This window comes from Miniopterus natalensis, chromosome 3, assembly GCF_054644295.1.
Source record: "Miniopterus natalensis isolate mMinNat1 chromosome 3, mMinNat1.hap1, whole genome shotgun sequence".
Taxonomy (NCBI): Eukaryota; Metazoa; Chordata; class Mammalia; order Chiroptera; family Miniopteridae; genus Miniopterus; species Miniopterus natalensis.
In genome coordinates, this window is record NC_142083.1 from 32,846,138 (window position 1) to 32,864,729 (window position 18,592).

General features: G+C 41.7%; 1 protein-coding gene and 1 pseudogene across 8 annotated transcripts in view; both read left to right on the top strand.

The window, feature by feature from the left end:
* The first annotated feature begins 435 nt into the window (after positions 1–435).
* LOC107529300 (keratin, type I cytoskeletal 18 pseudogene) lies at positions 436–1,612 on the top strand (annotated as a pseudogene).
* Positions 1,613–10,273: 8,661 nt separating this feature from the next.
* ERBIN (erbb2 interacting protein) overlaps positions 10,274–18,592 on the top strand; it is a 92,991-nt gene continuing 84,672 nt past the window's right edge. For 4 of the 8 annotated variants that reach the window (XM_016202657.2, XM_016202658.2, XM_016202662.2 and 1 more), the window contains exon 1: positions 10,275–10,408. The gene's annotated coding sequence lies outside the window, so the exon portion shown is untranslated. Of the gene's footprint in view, positions 10,409–18,592 lie in introns of all 8 variants that reach the window. The other 4 variants (XM_016202654.2, XM_016202653.2, XM_016202655.2 and 1 more) reach the window with 2 other exon arrangements.

The window sequence follows — 18,592 nt, forward strand, 5'->3', positions numbered from 1 at the left end:
CTCTACCTCAGAGGCTCTTGGTGAAGCAGGACCCTGTGCCCTGGGATACCAGACTCACTCAGAAACAGAATGGTCTTTAGCAGTTTTCTTTCTTTTTAACTAATTCATAACTATTTTATTTTATATTATAGATTTATTTTTTTTTTAGTTTATCTTTACTCAATGTCAATGTTATTCATCTTTTATTTATTTAAACTTTTCCCCTTATATATAGTATATTGAAATCAATTTCATTCTTGGCTTTTAGGAGAGCCTTAAATTTTTTTCTACTTGCTCTTTTCAGTGATTTTTTTTTAACTCCCATTATCTCTCTCCCTTCATCTGTCGTGTTTCCCACAAAATTATTTTAATCTCTTAGAAATATTTTACTGGTCTGGCCGCAGCCATCAGCTCAAAGGCAAGCCAAGGTGGCCCTTACAAGCACATCCAGTGGCTATGGAGGAAGAAGCAGTCCAACATAGTGAGCTTTCTTCTCAGGTTGCGCTGCTGGCAGTGCTGCCAGCTCTCTGGGCTCCACAGAGGGTCTGGGGCCTGGCTGCAGGGATGGCCTGGGGTGTGGCAGGCATAGGGGCATCCAGAGTGAGAAAGAGACTATGCAACGCCTGAATGACCGCCTAGCCTCCTACCTGGAGAGGATGAGGAGCCTGGAGGCTGCTAATCAGAGACTGGCGAGCAAAATCCGGGAACACCTGGAGAAGAAGGGACCCCAGGTCAGAGATGGGGCATTACTTCAAAACCACCCAGGACCTGAGGGCTCAGATGTTTGCAAGTTCTATGGACAATGCCTGCATTGTTCTAGAGATTGGCAGTGCCTGTCTTGCTGCTGATGACTTCAGAGTCAAGTATGAGATGAAGCTGGCCATGCGCCAGTCTGTGGAGAGTGACATCAGTGGGCTCTAAAAGGTCACTGATGACACCAATATCACTCTTCTGCAGCTGGAGACAAGATGGAGGCTCTCAAGGAGGAGTTGATCTTCATGAAGAAGCAGCACAGGAGGAAGTAAATGGTCCACACAACCTGATTGCCAACTCAGGGTTGACTGTGGAGTTGGATGCCCCCAAATCTTAGGACTTCAGTAAGATCATGGGCCCGGTAGGATAAGCTGGCTCAGAAGAATTGAGACAAGTACTGGGCCCAGCAGATTGAGGAGAGCACCACAGTGGTCACCTTGCAGACCACTGAGGTAGGAGCTGCTGAGATGATATTCATGGAGCTGAGACTTATTGTCTAGTCCTTGGAGACTGACCTGGACAGGATGAGGAATCTGAAGGCCAGCTTGGGGAACAGCTTGAGCGAGGTGGAAACACACTATGCCATGCAGATAGAGCAGCTCAACAGGATCCTGCTGCACCTGGAGTTAGAACTGGCCCAGGCCTGGGCAAGAGGGGCAGCACCAGGCCCAAGAGTATGAGGCCTGCTGAACATCAGGGTCGAGCTGGAGGCTAAGATCACCACCTACCACCACCTGCCAGAAGAAGGGGAGGACTTCCATCTTGGTGATGCCCTGGACAACAGCCACTCCATGCAATCCACCTGAAAGACCACTGCCTGTAGGATTGTGGACGGCGAAGCGGCATCTGAGGTGAAGACACCAAACTTCTGAGACATTAAGGCAGCAGAAGTGAGACACCCTTTAGGATGCAGGAGGCCAAGAGATAGTTCACAGGTCATTGAACATAATTTTTTTTACTTCAGATCCTAGTTTTAAGTCTTGTGTTAGTCTTTTAAAATAAATTTTAAGCCTACTTTTTTATCTTTCTCCACTTCTTCTGCCTGATCCCATATTTTTTCTCCATTTGTCTTTATAATAGTCTCCAGGAAGCAAGTCCAGGGAGATGTGAAAAGTGGAGAGACTTCACCTTACAAAGAGGCAGGAGAGGCGTTCTTCTGTTTCCTCTTTCCTATGGCTCCTCCTGCACTTACCTCCTTGGGTCCTTCCCAGGATTCTCCAGCCCCAACAGAACCCTAGTCCATGAGTCTGGGGGAGTCTGGAAGTTAATTCCTTTCAGGGCCTTAAACTCATTATAGCACTTTTGATTTGCTAGGACAGTTTGTTGCCATCTTGCCCTTATTTGAGGAAACTAAAATCTTAAAATCCATGATTTCCGAAGTATGTAATCAGTGGAATTTGGGCACACTGTAGCAAATACATATCCAGAAGGCTGGGGCCTAGCCTAGGGGAATATGCCCAAAGAGGAGTCCACTAGTGTGTGCCCAGGCCTGGCCCTTTCGAGGTGTTGTTGTTGAGCTTCCCTGCAGACACTGATGGACACTGGCATCAGAGAGACTCTGTGTCTAGTTCCTGGGACCATGATTAAGCCAATTTAATTACAATTTATTTGTCATCAAGTTGGTTCACTTCCCTTTCTGTCAAGGTCATAGGAGCACCTTTAGTTCTTTCGCTCCTTGAGAGAGCTGAAAAGGTACCACCCCAACTACAATAAAACAGCAAAAGCTAGCGAGAGTTTCAGTTATCCTGTGTTTTTGTGTATGTTTTTCAATCCTCACCTGAGGATACCTTTTCCATTGCTTTTCAGAGAGAGTGGAAAGGAGAGAAAGAGAGAGAGAGACATCAATGTGTCATCAATTGGTTGCCTCCCGCACCTGCCCCAACAGGGATCAAGCCTGCAACCGAGGTAAGTGCCCTTGGCTGGCATCAAACCCAGGACCCTTTAGTCCACACACCGACACTCTAACCACTGAGCCCGACTGGCTAGGGCTCCTCTGGTTTTTAAATAGGGTTGCTCCCCACCTGATTTTTATTTCCTCTTCATATTTCTTTTTTGTGAAATGCTGGTTTGTGTCTTTTGTAAATACTTCTATTGGAAAACAAATTGATGGTTGCCAGAGGGAAGGGAAATAGAGGGGTTGGGTGAAAAAAGAGGTGACAGAATTAAGAAGTACAAATTGGTAGTTACAAAACAGTCATGGGGATGTAAAGTACTGCATAGGCAATATAGTCAATAATATTCTAATAACTATGGTGCCAGGTGAGTTACTTGATACTTTGTAAATGATATGATTATCTAAACACTTCACTGTATACCTGAAACTAATATAAAATAATACTGAATGTCAAAAAAATACTTCTATGGATTATTTGCTTCTGGATTTTAAAGAGCTCTTTTTATATTATGGATATCAGCTATTATTTCTTATATATGTTATATTTCTCTCAAACTTTCACGTCTTTTAACTTTGTTTGTGGTGTCTTTTGCAAATAGAAGTTTTAAAATTTTAAGTAGTTCTATCTGTCAAACATTTCTTTGGTGGTTTCTGGTTGTTCATTGCTTGGATTACTATGTGGCAGCAATGTGGTATAGTTGAACACATACTGAACTGAACTGGGGGGAAACTGGGTTGTAATTATGCTTCTGCCACTAACCAGTAGTATGAGTTTGGGCAAGTCTTCAAACCTGAGTTCCCTCACCTGTAAAATTAGAAACTAGATGACCTCCAAGGCCCATTCCTGCTTATTTAGCCACTACGAAATTCTCAGATTCTACAGTTTTAAAAGCTTATTTTCTTTAAATAAGCCAAACATTTGCCCTGAAATTAACACTTCTGGTTTGCCTAGCAATGCTTTCTCATAGTGTAAAATGTAGCCAGTGTCTCAGTTATCAAATTTCTGAAGTTTTGGCATCTGAATTAATGACTTGATATAAAATGTGATGAGTTTATATCTATTTCCTCTTATAGGTTATAGGCTGTATAGAGAATAGACTCTGCATTCAATATGTAACCTAAAGTATGCATACTATAGAGCCAAGTATGCATACATTGAATATGGCTTATGATATTTTATTAATGATAATGAAAAGTATTACATAAAAGAGAAAAAAGGTATCTATTATTTGTTTGGTGTTCATAGTGTGCTTTCATGTACATTTGGTGCCCCCAATAACCCAATGAAATAGATAAGATAGGGCTTATTATTCCATTTTATAGATCATGAACTATTGCACATAGAAAATAAATAATTTGTCCAAGGTCATGAGTCAGTAAATTGTAATGTCAGTGCCACAACTTTTCTGAAAGAAGATAATATTGATGAGATGATAATATTGATGAGAAAAAATTTATTGGCTATGTCTCATCACTTCAGAAGACAAAAGAGAAATATCAGTTATCTATGAGGTAGGGTGGCCGGAAATCAGGTAAGTGAAATAAAATATCAAGACTGAAAAAGAAAAATTGTGTTGAAAGTTGTAAAATAAATATTTGAAAACTGTTTCTTCTCTACATATTTATTTCTACATAAAAAAGTACATACCCTTTGGAAGGAAAGTGACATTTCTATTAATAGTTTGATAGGCTGTATGGCAGGAGATATGAAAAAATACTATATAAAGTTTTGTATAAGAAAAAATAACCCTCAGAGGGAGCTTCAGAGGTAGAAGGAAGAGAAATTTAGTGTCCATTTTAGAGAAAAACTGGAAGAAGAAGAAAATTAAAAATGAAGAAAACTAAAATATTGTATGATTGATATGATGATTGACATTAATTTAATGATACATAAACAAAGGAATTAGACTAGGGAAAACAGAAGAGAGAGAAAACATTAAAAATATGTTATTATTTAGATCAGCAGTTTTGAAGGAAATTTGCAGCCAATTCCCAGAAAATAATGGAGGAAAGTATGAGTGTGAAAGTATATCCAGAATTATTTTAGAAAATCCAACTGAGAAATATCATTTTCCAAATACTGATGAAACCAGATTTGGGTGAGACTTATCCAGTATTCTGATTATGATATGGTCATCATCAACAATGATTTACTCTTACTTTGAAAAAGAAATGACATGCTGCTTAACTAAAAAACAGTTTTTATATAACATAGCATTTTAGAGCAGAGCATTTAGCCTCTTACTATACTTCTGATTATGCTTGATGCCTATGTATTGGCTATTTTCATGGCAGATTTTATGCTAAACAGCTTTTTAAGACAAAATACTATAGAAAAAAAGTGAAGTTATTGTGTCAGCTTAAGAAGTAGAAAAAAGCAATTTTGTTACTCAAAGAAAGATGGTAACATTCTTAAGTGAAGGGAAGTAAGCAGCAATATTTAACCTTTTCTTTTGCTTATTTAATACTATTATTATTTAGCAAAAGTGTACATATTGAAATATGATTGAAATGGATTATGATTCATACCAGGGAAAATGAGATGGGAGGTAGATCAGAAGAAGGTAATAAAGTTGGAAATTACTAGGGTGACCCTTTGCCATAGTTGGCTGGGGACATCCTAGTTTTACATTTGTTGTCCTTGTGTAATTATTATTAATGTCTATTAATTAACTCTCAAAAGTGTTCTAGTTTGGATGATACACTATATAATGGAAGCACGGTACATATTGTCAGTGCATTCTATTGTTTTTTAATCCTTACCTGAGGATATTTTTTCCATTGCTTTTCAGAGAGAGTAGAAGGGAGGGAGGAAGGGAGGGAGGGAGGGAGGGAGGGAGGGAGGGAGGGAGGGAGAGAGAGAGAGGGAGAGAGAGGAACGTCAATGTGAGACACATGCATTTATTGCTTCACACACGTACCCCGACCAGGGCAGGGGATGAGCCTACAACCGAGGTATGTGCCTTAGCCAGAATTGAACCCAGGACTCTACAGTCTTTCGGCCAATGCTCTAACTACTGAGCCAAACAGGCCAGGGCTGTCAGTGCATTTTAAAGTGCACTATTAATAATAGCTAACACTTTGGAGTCTGCCAAGCACTGTGCTAAGCACTTTATGAGCACTGTCCCATGTAGTCCTCCCAATAATCTGTGAAGCTGTTAATACTGTAACCCCCATTCTGGAGAGGAGGAAACTCAATTTTATGTTTATAGATGCTCAAGAACTTGCCCAAGGTCACTTAGCAGCCACGTTTCGAAGTCAAGCAGTCTTATTTTAGAGGTCACACAAATAATCATCATGCATTATTTATTTTCTCCATACTTAAAAAAAGTGTAAGATCTGAAAAATTTTTCACTATACTAGGCTACAAAATGTCTATGATGGAAAAAATGATTATCAAGCATATACTAGGGGAAAAACTACGACACTTTTCATAAAACTTTTCACAAATAGTGATTTATAAAATATTATTGAAAATATGTCTGAATAGCAGAAACATGATATGGGGGAGATGATTCCATCCCCAAAGTATTATAAAATCCTTAATTTTGATTCCTGCATCTACTGCCTCTTTTGAACCCAAGCATCCCTTTCCCACACACTCGCCACCCTTACCTCCTGCCCTGTCTATCAAGGGGCTAAGATGGAAGTGAAAATAAGGAAGTCAATCCCTATGAAAATATGTGCTATAATGTGTTTTGATCTGATCTAATGCTTCTAGACTTTTCTTTTTAGACCTAACTCTAATCTAGTCAGAATATTAACTTTTTCCAAACACTACTGTAACGAAAACTGGTTTTAGGTAACCAGTTCTTTACTAGGTGTTGAGAAAGGGAGAAAGGAAGAATGATCATTCTAAACTTTTCCTCTGCTAACTTGGTCTCCACGTTGCTTCCGCACAGCTGCTCGGCTGGCATGGGGAAATGACGGGAGGACTTTTAGAAACAGTGGATAGGCTCTCGCTGAGAAACGCGGGCCCCCCCATGAATGCTGTGTGCATTCCCTGCAATGGGTAAGGCCTTGAGACTTTCCTTCAGATATGTGGCTTATCTCTAGTAGACAGTAATTCCTCTTCTGAATCCAGCCATTGGGAAGGGGGAACCCCAGAGAAAGAATTCCCTGCAGTTCACAGACAATTATTTAGAGAATCACAATTGGGAAGATCAAGCTATACCACCACCAAGTATTTATTAGCGTACTCTCTAAGTGGGTCCTGGAGTTCAGTTTACTCATACAGAATCACGGTTAGCTAGCCTGGCTTAAGGTGGGGTTTTAGTTCTTTTAATCATAATTGGAACTCGTAAGTCCCTCTTAGACCAACTGTGGAGGACTTTCAAAGAAAACTAATCTATAAGGCATGGAACAGAAATGCCTTGTTAAAAAAAAAGAACAAGTGGACGACGTGGCCGTATCTGTGTGTGCTGCTCAAGTGAGTTAGAACTAAGGAGTCAGTAATGAATAATGAAGATGAATCATTACTTCTGATTACTGGGTGCCCTGATCGTACAGTGGTTAGGTCACCATTTTGTATGACTACAGATGCAGAATGCCTGCTGAAGATACTTTACAAAGGGATTTGAAAAGAAATATTTGTCAAATAGGTTAATTGGAAGTGTATCCTATCGCCCATCCTTTCAAGGCCAGTGTTTTGGGGCTCTTCCTTACAGTGTAAGTATCAAATGGGGGGCAGTTTATTGTCTATACATCTGTACTGTCAGTACATTGCCTCTGAAGTTAAACCACATTTTCCTCTCCTACCTATTCAGCATCAGCATATGTTCCCTTTATATTCCCTCCCATCAAAAGCTGCTTTAGGGAAACAATCTGATGAATTAGGTATAAATAACTAATAAGGCTTAAAATATTACCTTTCCCTGGATTATGGTTTTGTGCTAGAGAATCAGACTGAAAGGGATTAAACTCTAATGACAAAATATCAAGTGAATTGGAAGAGGGGCTTTTGGTTATAGGACTTTTCTACGGGAAATGATAATCAGCCAGATTGGTCCCCCATATGAGTTTAACTTCAGCAACAGGCTAGGGCCAGGGCCCGGCCTAGCCTAGGACGGGTCTGGTCCTGTTTGTTTAGGTTGGGGGTGGGGGAATAGGGGGAGTTACGCTTGCTTCAGTCTATGATGCCACATTTAAAGGGGTCTTGAATCAACCTGAGGCTAAATACATTGGGATTCCAAAATCCAGAGGGAGCTGGTAGGGGATGGTTTAGGGCAGTGACCTTTCGGTTCAGAGCTCTACCACCCAGTCCTGTCAGACAAACCAGTTGTTGAAAGTGGAGCAGGAAATCTTTCTTGTGCAGATTAAAAATACAATATGCTAACTTTAGCATTTGTACAATGCCTAAGATTCATATTCACATAAAATGGGTAACTAGGTTGGCATTACTAGCAAACCTGTCTGCCATTTCATTTCCTAGCTTCTGCTTTAATGCTCTTACCTCTCCAGTTAGCAGTAAAGGAGCCTGAACACTTTGTTGCTTCCTGAGAACCTTCAACTTCTGCTCTATGAGAAGGAACTACCTGTGTTCATTCCGGCAGTTCTAGTAGTTACAATGCTCCCACCCACCCCCACCAATGTCTTGAAGAACTGGAGTTATTTCAAGTGTTAGTCAGCAGCGTACAACTCACTTTGGTACATAATTCTGATGGACTAGATGAATTCCTTTCTTTGGATGCAAGCCAAAAATCGTCTGCAGGGCATACGGCTCTTTATTCAAACTTGGTAATAAATAATTATCTCTGGAACACAGGCGCAAGAACTGAAACAGTGACTTCAGGGACACAGAGAGTAATTACCATCCCCGTGCACGGTTAAGTACAGGAGACTGGGGGCGGGGAAATGGTGTGTTCCGTATCTAGTACGTTCCTCCGGGTGAAACGAGGCCGTCTTGTCTGTTAGCATATTTAAAGCAGTAATTGCAAAAACTGTGCAATGTTATGGCTGAGGCGTTTTCTGCCATATGTGTTGACGGAAAGCTTAAGAGCCTCTCTCCGCAATGCACGCAGACGCTGCCAGGCTGCAGGACGGGGGCCGGCGCGCCCCTCGGCTGCTCCGCCGAAACCGCTGGCGGCGGAAGCCTGCGTCGCAGGGCGAGCGCAGCCCGGCTTCCTCGAACAAAGGCGCGACCTCCGGGCCGGGCCGCGGGCCGTTCCCCCGCCCACCGGCAGCTTTGTCTCCCCGCCCCGGCGAGGCTGCGACTCGGAGGACTCCGGCGCCGCCGTCGTGCGAACGAGCTCGGGGCCGGGCGGCGTGGGAAGCGGCCCGCGGCCGCCGCTGCGGTTTCCTGCTCGCGGAGCGCGCCAGGAGGGGAAGCTGGCGGGCAGCAGCTGAGATACCTGCAGCCCGCAGGCCGGGCGCACTTGAACCCTGAGCCCCGACGACAGACGTACAAAGAAACTCGAGTGGCCCGGCCGGCGGAGGCCTGCGGGGGTCCTAAGCATCCCCCACCTTGGGCCCCTGGGGAGTGGCAAAGGGCTCCCCCGGCCCGGGTAAGGGGGGGGCCTCAGGCCGCGCCTCTCACGTGAAGCCTCAGCCGCCCCTGGCCCCCCGTCCCCAGCCCCCAGCCCCCAGCCCCCAGCCCCCAAGCGGCTGCGGACCAGGCCGACACCGCCCCCGCGCACCGTGACGGGCTCGCGCCGGCCTCCAGCCGGGCTGTGGGCGGTCGGGGCGCAGCCAGCGGGAGGCCGCCCCGCCCCCGCCGCAGAGCCGCCGCGCGCAGCTCTTCCCCCCGCCCCCTGGCTCCGGGGCTGTGGCGCTGCCTCGGCGGAGCCTGTGAGGCTGTGACTCCCCTCCGCCCCAGCCCCCTTCCTCCTCCCTGCTCTCCCTCCCTCCCTCTCCTCCTTCCCCTCCCCTCCCCTCCTCCTCCTCCCCTCCCCTCGCAGTCTCGCGCTCGAGTGAATGTGGCGCGGCGGCGCGGGACGCAGCCTCGGCCCCTGTCGCGGCCCCGCGAGCTCCTGAGGAGACGCAGCCGCCGCCCGCCCCCACCCCGCGCTTCCCGGGGGAGCCACTGCAGCCGGGGAAGAAGAGCGAGGAGGGGAGCGGAGGGCCGGCGGCGGGAAACGAGGAGCGGGAGCAGAGGGTTCGAGGGCCGGTGGAGAAGGCGGGGAGGGACGGACCGAAGGACGGACGGCCCGACGGACGGCCCGGGGAGGGGGCCGCCATCAGCCCCCTCAGCCCCTCGGCCCCGGCCCGGCGCGTTGGCGCGGGCGCAGGGCGCGGCAGGCGCTGTGGAGACAATAACCCCGCCGCCCGGCTCTGGGCACGGCGTGGAGAAGGAGGCGGCGGCCTAGCGCGGCCGAGGTCCGCCCAGCGCCCCGGCCGCGGCTGTGTCCCCGCGGCCGTCGGGAGCGCGGGGCGCGCGGGTGGCCGGGGCCGTAGCTGCCCGCCGACGCCCCCTCCCCGCCCCCTCCCCGCGCGGAGCTGGTTTTCCGGGTTCCCCGGGACGGAGCTGGATCCTGCTGCTCGCCGAGGCCGGAAGTGAGTTTCGTTCGGTAATTCCGGGCGGTGTCACGAGTGAAAAGTTTTTTTTCTCGGCGGAGATCCTAGCTGGGGCTGGGAAACTCCTGCAAAACTCGGGGCCCGAAGAGCAGCGCGCTCCCCAGCCCCCCCCCCCCCCCCCGGCCGCCGGCCCTCGCCGCCGCGGGAGGCCGCTCCACATCCGCCCGCCCCGGGGAGATTCGGCTGGAGCCGCGGTGACTAATGAAGGGAAGGAAATCATGTCTGGCGAAGCCTTGAAAAAGCTGCTCTGAGACACCGTCCGACCGAAAGGTAATTGTTAGGAAAAGTGGAAGTCACACAGCCCGTGGGCAGGAAAGAGAGAAGAGACCCTGCTGTTCCTCCCTTTTCCCCAAGTTGTCCTAAATTCTCCTTTGCGGTCGTCGAGCTGGATTGTGTTTCAGGTGCTAAACGCTGTAGTAGGATGGACCCGCCTCTCCCCCGACCACCACCATCTGGATCCTAGTTCGGTGAGAGGAGGTCCTAAGAATGCGGCGGGACGAAACTTTTAAGCAGTCGGAAGAAAGGGTGCCTTTGTTCAGCACTAGGTCCAGAAGTTTTAGTTTCCCGGAACATACGCCGTGTATATATTTTTTAATTTATTAAGCTGCTGAACCTGGCAGCTTTGGTTTTGGAAGAAAGTTAGGTGGCTGCAGCGAGTGATTAGCTGCTGTCGAGATGGCTGCCGCGTTTGTTTATACTGTGACCGATCATTTGGCTTTTGCGTTTCATCGTACATAGAGATTTTTTTTCTTAGTTCCAACTCTTTTAAATATGTTTCTTTGGATTTTATAAACAAAAATGCGTTGCCATTCTTAGTCGTTTTTCTAGGTAGGTAATGTGTTTCTTCAGTCACTGGTTCCTTTCAGACATTTATGAACCTTGTGATGCTCGTTCGGTTAATTAATTGAAAGCAGCGTCTGCTCGGTTTTTCTTGTAACTGACTTAGTAGGAAGAAAAAGGAAGGATCCTGTACGTGTTATGGTTAAAGCGAGTTTTGATTGAAAACGAACATCTGTAAGCGGTTTGATTTGTTAGGACTTCTCTGCAGTGGAGAACAGAACTTAGAGGAAGGGAAGTAAAACGCTTGAAACTGTTTTCATGGGAATCGCACTGACTGGTAAACAGCTGTGCGTTCTGAATTAGTACAGTATTTACATCTTTGTGTTGGTCCTCGTGTTGTGGCCCGCGCAGCCTAAGTGATAGGTCCCGACTGTGGGGGCAGGAATTAGTGAAGCGTGGGAGACATTCCGCCAGTCAGAGTTATAAACACTTCTGAGCCAATCGGCAGTCTTTATAGATCAAACTAGTTTTGGTCTCAGCAAACACAGAACGTTTCTTCAATGGTGTCTTTTAAAGTTTGCCGCCCCCCCCCCCCAAGTACTTTTGTGGTAAAGGGAGGTGAAAGATAATACTGTGCTTTTGAATAATTATTAAATACATGTGGCATTCTGTTGGTAGGTGTATCTTAAGCATACATTGTTTGGCTGGTTCATGCTGCTCCCCCCCAAAATTGCTGGCTTAAGTTCAAAGAAAAGAAAAGGTAGGTTTTAAAGAGGAGGGTCAAGTTATTTCACAACCTGTTCTTTGTTATTTTATTAAGTACATTTTAAAATAAGGTTCTTTTAACTTTATTAGCAAATATTGTTTTGATTTTTTTCCCCCTGAGCTTAGTTTCTGGAGCTCTTTTTTTTTTTTTTTTTTTTAACTTGGTAAGATTTGTGAACCATCCAGAAATTCCTGTTAAGTCAAAATAGCTTTATCAAGGAATGTAAGTGCATAGCTGATCTACCTTATGATTTTGGAACATATCATTAGGCAACGAAAGAGGTTATTCTTGGGCATCAGAAAGAGCAGAACAAAATAAATTGTATTAAACCTCAGTTTCCTAATATGGCTTATGCTTGGCCTTAGAGCAACAAAATCTTAATAGAGCAAGTCTTTTATAGAGAATTATCACTTTATGAAGATGTGTCTCTGCATTAGTAAATTTTACATATAAAAAGTATTGTAGCACTAAAAAATAACTACTTAAATCCTTTTTTTTAAAGATTTTGTTCTTGATTTTTTTTTTTGAGGGGGCAATATGTTTGGAGCAGAAACACGTTTTTTAGAAGCATGGTAGTCACCTTTGTGGTTGCCCTTAATGCCCCTCCTCTCCCCCCAAGGGCACATTTTAGTTTGTGGATTACTTAGACTTTTGTTAGTTTAGCACTGAATTAACTTAATGAATATTAGGCCTTATGTTATTGTCACACTGTAAATATTTTCAAAACCTTGTTTAAATGTGACAATGGTTTGAAAATAAATTTTAAAAAGGTGATAATCACTTGAAATATTTTTAAATGCCTGTACTTTTTTGGATATTCTTAGAATTGTGTGGGTTTTCTTAGATTAAATAGGCAAATCTAGAGTATTTCTAGTGTTTGCTTATATTGTATAAAATGCACATTTAATGGTATTGTTTGTTAAGGGTACTTAGGAGTTTTCAATAGTGATAAACTTAATCCCTCAACTAATTAATTCAGATATTACGTTACAAAGTCAGCCTGCTGTTTGAGACCAAGCTGTTGCAAACTTTTCATGTATTTCTAGCTTACAATCTAGAGATTCAGAAATGGAAACCCACTTTTTATTGCATGCTGTTTTCTTAATGAAATAATAACTAGACATTCTGCATGTATCATTGGTGAATCTCTAAAATTCAGTTGCTTTAGATATGTTGGTGCTGAGCTCTTGGTAGTAACAATACCATACTTTAATAAACACACTTTAACTGTTCAGAAAATTAGGTGCATATTTAGGCATTTATTTTAAATAATATGATTTAGATTTAAGCTATTTTTGGTTTAGAAATAGATTATGGCAGTATTTACACAGTATTTGGGATAATGCAGAATTTTGGTGGTGTTGGATGGCAGAGTACTTTTTTTTTGTAATTGCTACTTATCTAGATTTTTTTTAAAAACACACTGTTGCTTGAATTTTATTTTGACGCTTTCCCATCGATTTCTGTTACATGCTTTGTTTTTTCTGGGAACACTGTAGAAAAGTCTTAAAGATGTCTTTTTCTTTTCCTTTTCTGACAACATATATTGTACCTGTGTTTAGTTCACAATAGGCTATTCCATTTTTGAATGTATACTATTTGCTCTTGCATAGAAAATGTGCCCATGAATTATACTGTATAATATCTGCTTTTGGATTTTCTAAGGAAATAAACTCAGCACTTCGGCTTTTCACTTATCTTTCTATTTATTCCACATTATTTTTTTTTCTTGGTGCCTGTCATCACTAATTTTTAACCATACTGCACCCGTTTGTTTGCCTTTTAGCTCTCTCCTCCGTCTTATGTTTCCTATTTGTAAAAAAGAAATCTAGCTATTATTCAGCTTTCTTTTCTAATTCCTTTAGCTTCCTATTTTAGCTTCATTTACTTCCCCTATTTTCTCTATGTTCTGCTGATGTTTCTTAATTATGTTTTTCCCTTCCCCTCTTTTCTAAACTTTATTAGTTCATGTTTATCACCTAAAAAAACTTGTTCAGGACACCAGTAGATAAAATTTATTTGATCACCCCTGTGTAATTCTGAATATCCCTTTTGCATTCCAACTCAGTTTACATGGCAGTATTTCAATCTGGTATTTATTAAATGTTTTGTTTTTATTGTACTTTGTTGCCTCAATTCTTTTTTTTTTCTTTAATATCCCTTGAATTACCTTTGTTAAGATCAGGTTATGTATAATTGTATCAAGACTCTCTACAGCCACCTATACCTTCTTGTTTTAAGCAATTTGGCCTCTTAAAACACACAAGCTTTTTATCTCTGTGTCTACCTTTTATATTTTGTTCCTTTTCTTTCTGTCCTACCTCTCAGAGTTAGATGTCTTCTCTGTCAGTGTTCCTAAAATTTTGAAATTACCTCTGTTTTCATGAAATAAGCACAATGGAATTCTATCACTCACTGTATCTTGTCACTTCAAATTTTGTTCCAGGTACCATTGGATGAAGAAGGCCTTGCCAGGCTTTATAAATGATAGTATGTAAGCAATAAAAAAGAATATCTAAAGATTAATAAAAGAAGAACCTACTTATCTGGAGATTATTTATCTGTGACTTTAGGTATATAGACTGTAGTAGAAAAACTAGAAAATAAAAAAACACCTAATCAAAACAGGCATAATAAAATCTGTGGGCTTCATTCATAGGGCCGTCCTTATTCAGAGTCCATTTAATTTTGTACACAGTAAGCTGTTTCTTGCCTTTTTGGTGTACAAGAAGGGATGAGAGAGGCACTTTGGCAGCATCATAATGTTATGGCCTGTGGTGTTACAGTGAGGGAATAGGAAAAAGGAAAGAAGACTGAAACCTTAGAAAACAGGGTAGTCTTGGACAACTTGCTTTGGGACAGAGGGCCTTATATATTTCATTTGTCTTTAGAAGGAGACACTCTTATTATAGCATGTATAGTATAATTAGAAGTAAATAGCCCTAAGGCAGCTGTTCTCAAACTTTTTGGTCATAGGATTTCTATACTTTTGCAAATTATTGAGAATCCCAAGGCTTTGGTTTATGTAGGTTATATTTATTATATTTCTCATATTAGAAAATTTTAAAAAGTAATTTAAACTAACAAACTATTGCATAGCACTGTTTTAATAAAGAATAACTATTTTCCAAAACAAATCTTTAGCAGAAAGTGTGGCATTGTTATATATTTATGCAAGTCCCTTATGTGTGGTTGAATAGTAAACAGCTTGGTTGTCATGTCTATTTCTACATTCAATCTTGCAGTATGTTGTTTTGGTTGAAATATATGAAGAAAAATACATTATACAGATACTGGTTGAAAAGGGGAGGTGTATTTTCATAGCTTTTTAAGATGATTATGGTGTGATTCTTTGATACCACACCAAAAATTGATAAGTAGTATTTTAAAGGGTAGCTACAGTGTCAAATCTGAAACCATATCAATGAATTCTTTATTTCTTATAACCTGAAAATTCATTGTTTTGCTTGCACTTTGAATCTTGCACCTGTTCATGGTTTTTGTAACAACCATATATTGGTTGTTTGAGAAATACTGGTTCATTGAATTACACATTTTTCCCCAAATGTTTACACAGTGTTGTGGTTAAAGTTTTATGTTATAGTCCAGACTATACCATATCGGTTATTTAAGTGTATTTCCCCAACCCAAGTGAATCCCTTTTCTTCTGGCTTTGTTATATTTAACTAATGGGTTTCTCTTTTAGGGTATGTGGGTTGCTTGTCCTCTTACATGTTTCCTGCCCCCAGGACATAGTATTCTCCTGTTTACACAGTTACACTGCCCAAGTGTCAGATCTCCTCTAGTATAAAGAGCTGTGCTGGAGGCCTTAACCATGGCAGGTATTCTGTGGTTTTATACCTGGCTGACTGCCCAGGACACACTTTTCCCAATTTTTGTTAAGAAAACTTACCCTTCTTTTGGAGATCCCACTTTATGCTTGTGTTGTGTATCTGGTTCCTCAGATATGTTGGGTTTTGTCATTCCCCCAGTCCATTTTGTATTCTCTACAAATTCCTTTCTGTTCTCATCTGCACACATACCACTCCCAGGTTTTTAGTACTGCTATACATTTTTTTGCAATTCTTTTTTTTAAAATATATTTTAAAGTTTGGAACAATAACAAATGTACAGAAAAGTTGGGAGCATAGTACAAAGAACGTTTTTGTTCCTGAACCATTTGATAGTAAGTTGCCCATATGATGCATCATTACCCCCAAATTCTTAATGTTTATTTCCTGCAAACAAGAATATTCTCCTACATAATGACCTCGTAACCATCAAAATTAGGAAGTTACCAAGAATACATTGCTAACATCTATTGAATTTTTTTTTTTTTTTTGAGAGAGAAACATTGATCAGCTGCCTGTGTCCTACACTCCCACCCCCCCCACCCACCCCCACCCCCCGAGCATGTGGCCCAACTGGGAATCAAACCAGTGATCTCTTGATGCATGGATCAGTGTTCGACTACTGAGCCACACAGGCTGGACACATTGCTAACATCTAAATTTCACCAGTTGTCCCAGTCTTTTAGAGCAACAGTTTAAATCTAAATGCATTACATTTAGTTGTCATGTATCTTTAGTCTTCTTTAATCTGGAACAATTTCTGTCTTTACTTTCAGGGTCGTGACACTTTTGAAGATTACAGATCAAGTTATCTTGTAAAATATCCCTTAATTTGCATTTCTCTGATAGTCTTATGGTTAGATCTTTGATTAGATTTCTATGATTAGATTTGTATTAGGTGTTTGGCAGGGTTATCCTGGAAATGATACTGCATTCTTCTCTTTGCATCTTACTAGGTTGCAGGTAGTTTCAGTTGTCCCATCGCTGGTAGTCATTGATTATGTGATTAAGGTTTGTAACTGCTAGACATCTCCTAGGTGAAGGTAATCTTTCCTCATTTGTAATTAAATATTTTTAGCGTAGGTTTGTGAAAACTGCAAATATTTTGTTCCTCATCAGATTTTTAATTTATTAATTTACATTTATTATATTCACTTGGTTATATACTCTGTTATCTTTTTTTTTTATATATATATATCTTCACCCGGGGATATGTTTTTATTGATTTTTTAGAGAAAGAGAAAAACATCAATGTGAGAGAGAAACATCAATCAGTTGTCTCTTGTATGTGCCCTGACTGGGAATTGAACCCATAACCCTTTGGTGCATGGGATGATGCTTGAACCAACTAAGCCACCCTGGCGAGGGCTCCATTTTCCTTTATTTTGATGAAATTGTTCAAGAATCTGTACAATTGGAGATAATGTTGTGGAGATAATGGACATTGTGGAGATAATGTTGAAGTTCCATTTTAGTGTGAGTACAGTGATTTTGGTGCAACTGTGTTTTTCTGTGCATGTATCTATCTTCCTGATAATGATGTCCTTGGAATTTCAAACCTGAGAGTAATTTTAGAACCTTGGGTGGTGGGGTGGGGAGGAGGTCATTTTGTTTGTATTGGGGCCAGTGCAAGAAACCTGTAATCTAAAAATGAATCTCCTCAACAAGGCTATCATCCAGCCTAGAAAAAGTTGGTTTGACTTTGCCATCCCTAGAGATTTTGGAACTGGTTTAAGGGGCATATTGGGATATCTTTTTGTGCCTAGAATAGATTTACTCTCAGTTTTCTAGGAAAAGATAAGGATCCTGGCAGCAGCAAATGGATTCTTTGGGTGCCCTGTTAATCTCTGGGGACTTCAAAAGATTTAGTTAATTGTTCTGGGACTAACTGCAGAATAGCAGGACTGTGTATAGCAGACACAGTTTGGTTTGTTAGATACCTGATATCAACAGCGTGTCCTTTCTGGTCTTTCTTTTGAAAACAATTCCCAAAACCAGAAGCTTGGAGTCATCTTCCTCGTCTTCCTAACCTTCGTTATTAAAATCAATACTATTTCCAGCAAGTCTGTCTTTTCAGTATTTATAGAGGGAGATACTTTAAGGTAGGCTAGGAAGGCTGGATATGGGACAAGGCCTTTGATAGGCAAAGTGCTAAAACAATTATACCTTAATTTTTTTTTTCTGGTTATAAAAATTCAAATACAGAAACTTACAGAAGATGAAAAGTCACCATAATCCCATCCCCCAGAGATACTCTTGTTAGTGTGTTGTGTATTTTTTTGAATATTTATGCGTATTATAGCATATCAATGTGCATGTATATTCATGAATAAGTATCTGTAAATAAAAGTGGGAGATATATTTCAAGGGGACTTAGGTGTATGTGTGTGTGTGTTACTTAGCATTAGGATTGTTTCTAGGTGGTTATACGTTTAAAATATAGGTTTATTCTTGTATTCTTTCCACATAAATATTTTAACTCATAAATTTTTCCTGGTGTAAATACCCAGAGTGCATTTGCTATTTATGTAGTTAAAATTGATAGATAGAATCAAATTCCCTCTGAAGAGTTTGTATCAATTTATACTTCTACCAATAGTATATGAGTTACCTGTCTGTGTATTCTTCAGCAGATTGGGTATTAGCTGTTTTCAAATACTTGTGTAAATCTGAGACAGACAATATATAGGGTGGGGCAAAAGTAGGTTTACAGTTGTCTTTATGGAAAAATAACAGAATAATTAATAATAATATAAAAATAAACTGTTTCACGTACTCACAATTGGAAACCTCCTCTTGCCCCACCCTGTAATGTAGTATGTAAGAATATAGACTTGGAGTCAGGTTGCCTGGATTTAAATCTGTTAGTGCTGCCCTGGCTGGGTGGCACAGCTGGTTAGATGTCATCTCAGTACACCGAGGTTGTGGTTTCTGTCCCTGGTCAGGGCACACACCCAAGTTGGGGGTTTGATTCCTGGTTCAGGCTTGTGTAGGAGGCAGCCAATCAATGTTTCTCTCTCACATCGATGTTTCTCTCTCTCTCCTCCCCTTTCGTCT